Source organism: Neodiprion lecontei, chromosome 4, assembly GCF_021901455.1.
Source record: "Neodiprion lecontei isolate iyNeoLeco1 chromosome 4, iyNeoLeco1.1, whole genome shotgun sequence".
Lineage (NCBI taxonomy): Eukaryota > Metazoa > Arthropoda > Insecta > Hymenoptera > Diprionidae > Neodiprion > Neodiprion lecontei.
The window spans coordinates 33,029,853-33,036,635 of record NC_060263.1 but is presented as its reverse complement, the minus strand read 5'-3'; positions in this window follow the sequence as shown (position 1 = coordinate 33,036,635).

The window sequence follows — 6,783 nt, the reverse complement described above, 5'->3', positions numbered from 1 at the left end:
CAAACGAAAGCCACGCGCGCTAAGTGAGAGCTTAGTATAAAACCGACCGCAAAAGAGAGCTGGCAGATAAAGAAAAGTGGCCGGAAAATTCACCGATCGGTAAGAGGCAATCCCCAAGAAGAAGGAGATCTCTTTCGGAAGAGAGAAAGAGAGAGAAAGAAAAAGCGAGAGACGCGAGGAGAGCGAAGATACCGAGACATTAGGCACCCCACTGCTTCTTGGGTCAAGAACAATGAAAATATCTCTTTAGTGCTGTGCCCTGGAGTGTAGGACATTCCCTAATTTACAATAAACACGCACAAGAAACAGGGCTACACGATCTATGGTCTGGACTCTGAGATACAAGACGCTGGTCACTGATCAATGCGCTTCAGGGTTTTTTAACAACTCCAAAGGGACCGTTTCACAATTCACTATTTCTAATAGTCAAACTGGACAGCGGTTGAAAAAACGAGTTTGAATGAACTAAAAAATGAAGAAAGTGGAGTATCTCTGTAGGGTAACGCCTAATCAGTATTCCTGTTACTATGGACAGGATACGTTCTTGTATATTTGCCAAAAACCCGATGAAAATAATAATAATAACAACAATAATAGTATCAATAATAATAATGGGGAAAAAAGAATAGGAAATATAAATAACGACGATAGTATAAGGATAATAATAATAATATTGATTATACGGCCTTTGCTGCTTTTCAATTCGATACGACACAGTTGGCGGATACAAACCTTATTAGGGTTGCGGGAGGCTTTCATCAATCGTTGAAACGGGAAGCACAAAGGACACGTATTGGCAAACAGAAATGTACCGCTGCAATAATGGTGAAGATTCATCGAACCGGTAAATACATTTGCATTGAAAAAGTCGGTTTTTGAATCACACGTTGGCATCGTTTCCGTGCACTTCGATCGCCAACGTAGGCGCGAAATACGTCAATACGTGTACGTTCACCGACGCACACACGCAAGGCATTTTCCCCTCTTTGTGTGTAATAATAGACTAAAATTGTCGAGGAGGAACCTACGTGTAGATACCATCGAGTTACGAGTCTATTCATTATAACCTCGTAGTATCGGATGTGACAATTAAGGTCACTGAATTTGATTTTTTCTCGTTGCAGCAAGTGCGAGTTAGTCTATGCATGCATAGAAGCGAGATTAAAAGGGTGGAGGGGTTTGAAACTCGTTGGTGTCGACACATTATAACGAAAAGAATAAAACCCAGGCGTAATCAGGTTGCTTTTAAGCTCATGGCGGCAGAAGTGTCGGGTGGACGCGTCTGTTTGTAAATTCGCAGTAGCGGGGACAATATTTGCTTTGTACCGACATGAGGACAATGGGATCCTCTATCCATCACTTGATATACGATGCGTACTCGCGTCACAGGCTGAGCCACCCTCAAACTTGACGGTCCTTTGCCCTTCATGGTACTCGAATATCGCGTCGTACCCCGCTATCCGTTATCCCGTCGTCTTCCGGAGTGATTTGCAATTCGCTGTATCGAAATGTGTGTTGCCAGGAGTCGCGTAAATCATGTACGACCACGTTAATATTCCCATCCTTGATTGAGCTCCGAGTTGTACAAATTGCATAACTTTACCTATTCCCTCGAGTCCGTCCATAGCGACCATGTCGAGAGCAGCATGCGCCTCGAGCACTCGATATGTTACATTCAAGCTTGTTTCTCGAGTTCGTTCCAGTATCGCTTTCATTGTGGAGTCGATAACTTTTAACCGCTGTGTTCTCAGATTTACGAGGGAAAAACACCCAGCTTATTATTACCGGCAGAGTGAAAGTGGAAAACCCGTAGGTTTTGTCATGAGAACACCATTTTACAACGAGCCTCTTTTCCGAAATTATGTCTTGATGTAACCAGGTCAAGACCCGTTGCTCATTTGGCTCTGACCGTGAGCAGGGTCTTAAGTGAAACGGTAGCCGAACATCAGGTACCTATCCGCGGTAGTCGTACCTACTTTCCTTCGGCTGTAATTTACGTCATGGGTACTTGAGGGATTACCGAACGACAGCTTTCACCGACCGCAAACAGGGTGAGACCAAGGGCCTTCCGTTTTCGGCTCTGTGGGGTGGAAATTTGAAGAAAGCATAAATAGCGCTGCAGGCCAGAAGAGGAAACGAGCTAGGCGGACCTCCTGCGTTTTGGGCACCAAACGGTGTTTGACATTTGCCCATTTGCCCTCAAGTTGTGACCAAAGTGTCCTCCCACGCGGACCACCGACACAGTTCAGCTCCATTGTGCCCTCGCCGAGGTTCCCGCATTTTATTGGTGCTTCCGGATTAGCCGACTCCTTTCAGGATTTATAAGTAGTCAGAGAGTCGTCCCTGCATCGAATCCAGACGTCACGCGTTTTATACCACATGCACATTTATTCCGAACCTTGTTCCAGACCTTGCCATCGCTATAGACCCGCGCGTATGCGTCTTCGTATAAGGAATGGAATGCACTCTATAATTCTTTTGCCTGCTTCATATAGCCTCCGCGTAGGCTTAACTTTTGATTTATTCAGGTCCCGTGGGTTAATTCATTTTTACCTTGCGGAGTTCGGTCAACCACACGTAATATTACCATGTATGGTCTCGCTTCATAACGGTTTCAATCCTACCGCTGAGGTTCACTGTACCAATCAGCCAAAAATTCTGTGGATTAATTTTGTCGCATCTTCTCTTGTTAATGACCTTTGAAAATGATTGTAGTCTTGTATCGTAGAAAATGAGTAATCATTTTTGAAATGTAAGAAAATACATCCCAGTACGGATAATCGGTTGCTAGCTCGAGAGTAACTCTCCGAATTTTTCATAATATTTACTGCTCAACAGAAAAAAGGAAAAAATAAAAAATTAAATTAAGAAGCCGGACACTGTATGTTTGGTGAACGCGACATTTCATTTTCTTTAAATTAACCCTAGCCACGCGGATAACGTATGCGATTTAACGGAGGTGGTGAGTGGTGACAAATACCATGGTTCTCAATTAATACGCCGCGGTTCCAGAGGTGTCTATATTAAATTTTTTCAAATGACGAATGGTCAACGAGTCGTTAAGCGCTCTCTGGCGTGTTTTGTACAGAGTTATGATGAAGCGTTAAATGAATTAGTAAGCGATGTCTATTTATCAAGTTCACCGTGAAATGACCCCAACGAATTGGTGGGCTGAAGCGTTGTCTCTTGCTCGAAGAATACGTTAGCGTAGCGGAAGACTAACGTTTCACTAGGTAATAAATTAAGACTTAAGGTAAAACGGCCCGCCGCTGAAGCGAGGACGAATACCGCGAGCTCATTTAATGACACAGGCACAGGTAAGGCGGGACTGTATCAGCGAAAGTTAATAAAAGAAGAATCGAAGAGAAGGGAAAAGTTGGTGCGTCCATTTCATTTGTGGAACGGCGCGTCGCCGTCTGTCGCGAAATTACTCTGCCCACGACTCCTAGACTCCGCTCCGCTCGGTTTCTCCTCCTCCTGTTTCTTCTTCTTCTTCTCCTCCTTCGTAAAACTGTTTTCGAAGCCTCGTATAAACTTTTTCCCGCCCGACCCGTATCTTCGAGTCAATTACGAAGGTTGTCTCGAGCTCGACCTGCAGGCGCACTCCTCGTCCCGGCAGGATGACTACCTTGGAAAAGTCACCCTTTGACGTAAGGTGTAATAAATTAGAAGGGGGCTCGGATAAAGAACACCGTCTGTCCTCCGAGAGAATGCTTTCATACCGAAGCTGAAGCTACGGCCGAGAAAGATACCGTGTCACGCACGCAGGAAGCGTGGAGGGCGGGAATGGGCAGGGCGCAGTTATACCTTGCCGTGGGTTTAAGTTCGCATTAATTTAAGTGATTCGAGTCGTGAGTCAAGACTAAAACCCAGCCCCCCGAACCCCCGGATAGTTTCATTGTCGTTGGGGGGCGAATAATCCAGGTCCCCGGGGCTCAGGATTTACGCACGAAACTTTCACCTCGGCATCGATGGCGACGTTGCGTCGGTGTGAAGCAAAGTAACCCTGGTCCTAATCTGGTGACGTCACTGGGTCAGAACCTCGGAAGAAAAGAACCCGAAAAAATATGCGGTGGAGTGCTGTGTATTAGGTATATTAGAGGATCTCTCCGTTCTTTTTTAGTTTTTTGCTTCTTCTTCTCTTCGCGGGCGAAACTCGGGCGTTTATTGGACGGCAGGTAAACACCGGCAAATTGCACGTATCCGAGAAGTTGTTAAAATTCTCCATCTCACTAAATCAAGCCGAATTTTGGGCCCGGTGAACTGCCAGAAATGACGTAGGAGAAGACTGACTATGTAGTTGGAGCTTTGGGCCACAATTTTAACCACCGCCATATATTTCACCGGGCAGTGAGTTATGGCAGAGACTCTCGACGCAAATGATTTAGGTTTAATAACGACGAGAACCGCACCGCACCGCGCCGCACCACTATGCCCCCTCAGGTCAGCCGGGCATTGTGGGACCTGGAAGGTGTCTCCGTGCAACACGAGGCAAGAAGGACCCCCGCGGCAACGGGGCCCGAAGACTCGGTCCCAGTCCATCCGCTCAAGGATACCCGATGTTTATGGCTCGGCTGGAATTTCAGTTAGCCGCAGACGAGAGAGATAACGTAATTTTAGTCGGGCGTAATTGGGCCCTGAAAATGGGCCCCTATCGCGTAAATATCCACCTAATGTCCGGAGGCACTTTACTCCTCAAGCCTTTCGAGTCGCAAGTCCTACGGTGGCATGAAGACGTCAACGTCGCCTTCCTTGGGACGTTGCACCGAACACCTTGACCGCGATACCAGCTGCACGTTACAGACGCGCGAGTCATACGCGCGTTTCGGGATCATTGCGCCACTCGACTTCCAAGATATTGTAAATGCCCGTGTATCACAGCCAATTTTTTGTCCTCGGCGAACATCACCGAGTGCTCGAAGCGCTCGTTCATCTTCGGAGAGTTAGTCAGAGGTGATTATCTCCCGGTTATTATACCTGCCCAACGGTCAGGTGGATCACGCGCAAAATTCTTCAACTTTAACGTCGCTCATCTCGCGCTGCATGTCTTGGAACCGCGATATTTCGTAGAATCGTTTTTTGCGACACCTCGGGGTGATTCATGGGATGGAATAAACGCTCGTTTCGTCTTCGGCGAGAGCGGTCAAGAGAGCAATTTATTCCTCGGGCCGCGATGGATTTTTATGGGTAGTACAGGTGGTTTTACTTAGCAGCGGCAAGATTATACGATTCTCGAAAACCGGCTGTATAACGCAGAGAGAAAATTCCTGGCATTGGTAGATAGATTTCTATAAAGTTCGAATTTCGGTTACCGCGAGCTTTCAGCGAACCGACAGGATATACCTGCCATGCAGACGCGTACGAAGTATGCTGCCCGCCTGTGTAGGCGAGCGTTCGGCTTCAGGAGTACTATAAATTGCGAAGACGTAATGTAAGTAAGAAGTTTGAAACGGTTCAACTTTGTAATTTGATTACCACGACGCGAGATAATTTATAACAAAGTAGCCCGAAGAGTTGACGCAACGTTAATTCAAATTTATACACTTAAACTTCAATACCGAGAAATCCTGGAAAGAATTCGCCGCCATATATGAGTATGAAGAGAAAGGAAATAAGAACGAGAAGAAAGGAGGAACATTCCGCGCTCTGAACCCAACACATTAGCTGATTGACTATACGTTAGCAATATTTACCCGCCTCTCGTCTCCGTGGCGTCCGGAACGCGCTTCGTCATCCCCGTTGGACCTGGATGCGGCACGAACCGCTCCAAGTGACAACGATAAATTTAAAAACACATTTGTCAATTTTCACCTACATACGCGCACACGTGGTTGACTTCATTTCCGGGAGAGAATAACCGTAGTTTTGTTCATCGTTGATTGAAAAAATGGAGAACCCAAGGCTACGGTGCATCGTTTGCGCCGGCAATCGAGATCGCGTAATCGCATCTATCGCTTCCGTCCGTCAAAGCCTTGTAGGAATAATCTGTGGTCCATCAAAGGGTCGTTAAAGTGATTTGTGAATTGCAATTCCCCCCCGCACTGCATTCACGTCGTCGAGGCTGCACGGAGTACATTTTTCACAGGGTCTCGGAACCCTCCCCTTAGCTTTCTTTATAGGTATAAGCTTATATTATTAAAGACGTTTAGGGGACCCCAGCCAAAAGTGTCTCTCCATCCAGAACGATGAGTAATGTTCCCTCGTATCGTCGAGGACCGGGAAAGCGCCGCCCCAGCTCCCTTAAAATACATTTATGGATATCGGCTGCGCACTCGTAGCGTAGTTTAAAATTTTATCAACTGCCTACGAATGATTATTTCCCTCAATATATACCCACGTGATTTATCTCACCACGTCGAATAAATTTCGATACCTCTATGCACCTAGCCGCGCAGTGTCTTCATTATATTGGTCAAACCACTTTGACTATCCGCGGCAATTTAAAAATTTTTAAAAATAGTCAGGTGCATAATTTATAGCGCTAAGATGGATCGTATTTTAATTCCAGTAAATTTTACGCAGGTATAGCATACGGATTTCGTGCTTCCGTCATCGCCCTGAGGGATCCTATTTTTTTTCATCAGAATTCAACCGCATCGAAGGATACATCATAGCACGAGTATAGAATTTCGTATAAATTTAAGACCCTACTCCCCCCGTTTGGTTCGGAATAAAATCGGAGTCGTGGCAAACAGCGCGAATTTAGAGTATAAGGCGGATAGGAAGGAAGGCCTGCGAAGTCTGTCGACTGATTGTGAGTGCTGGCTGGCCCTCGTCTTCGAC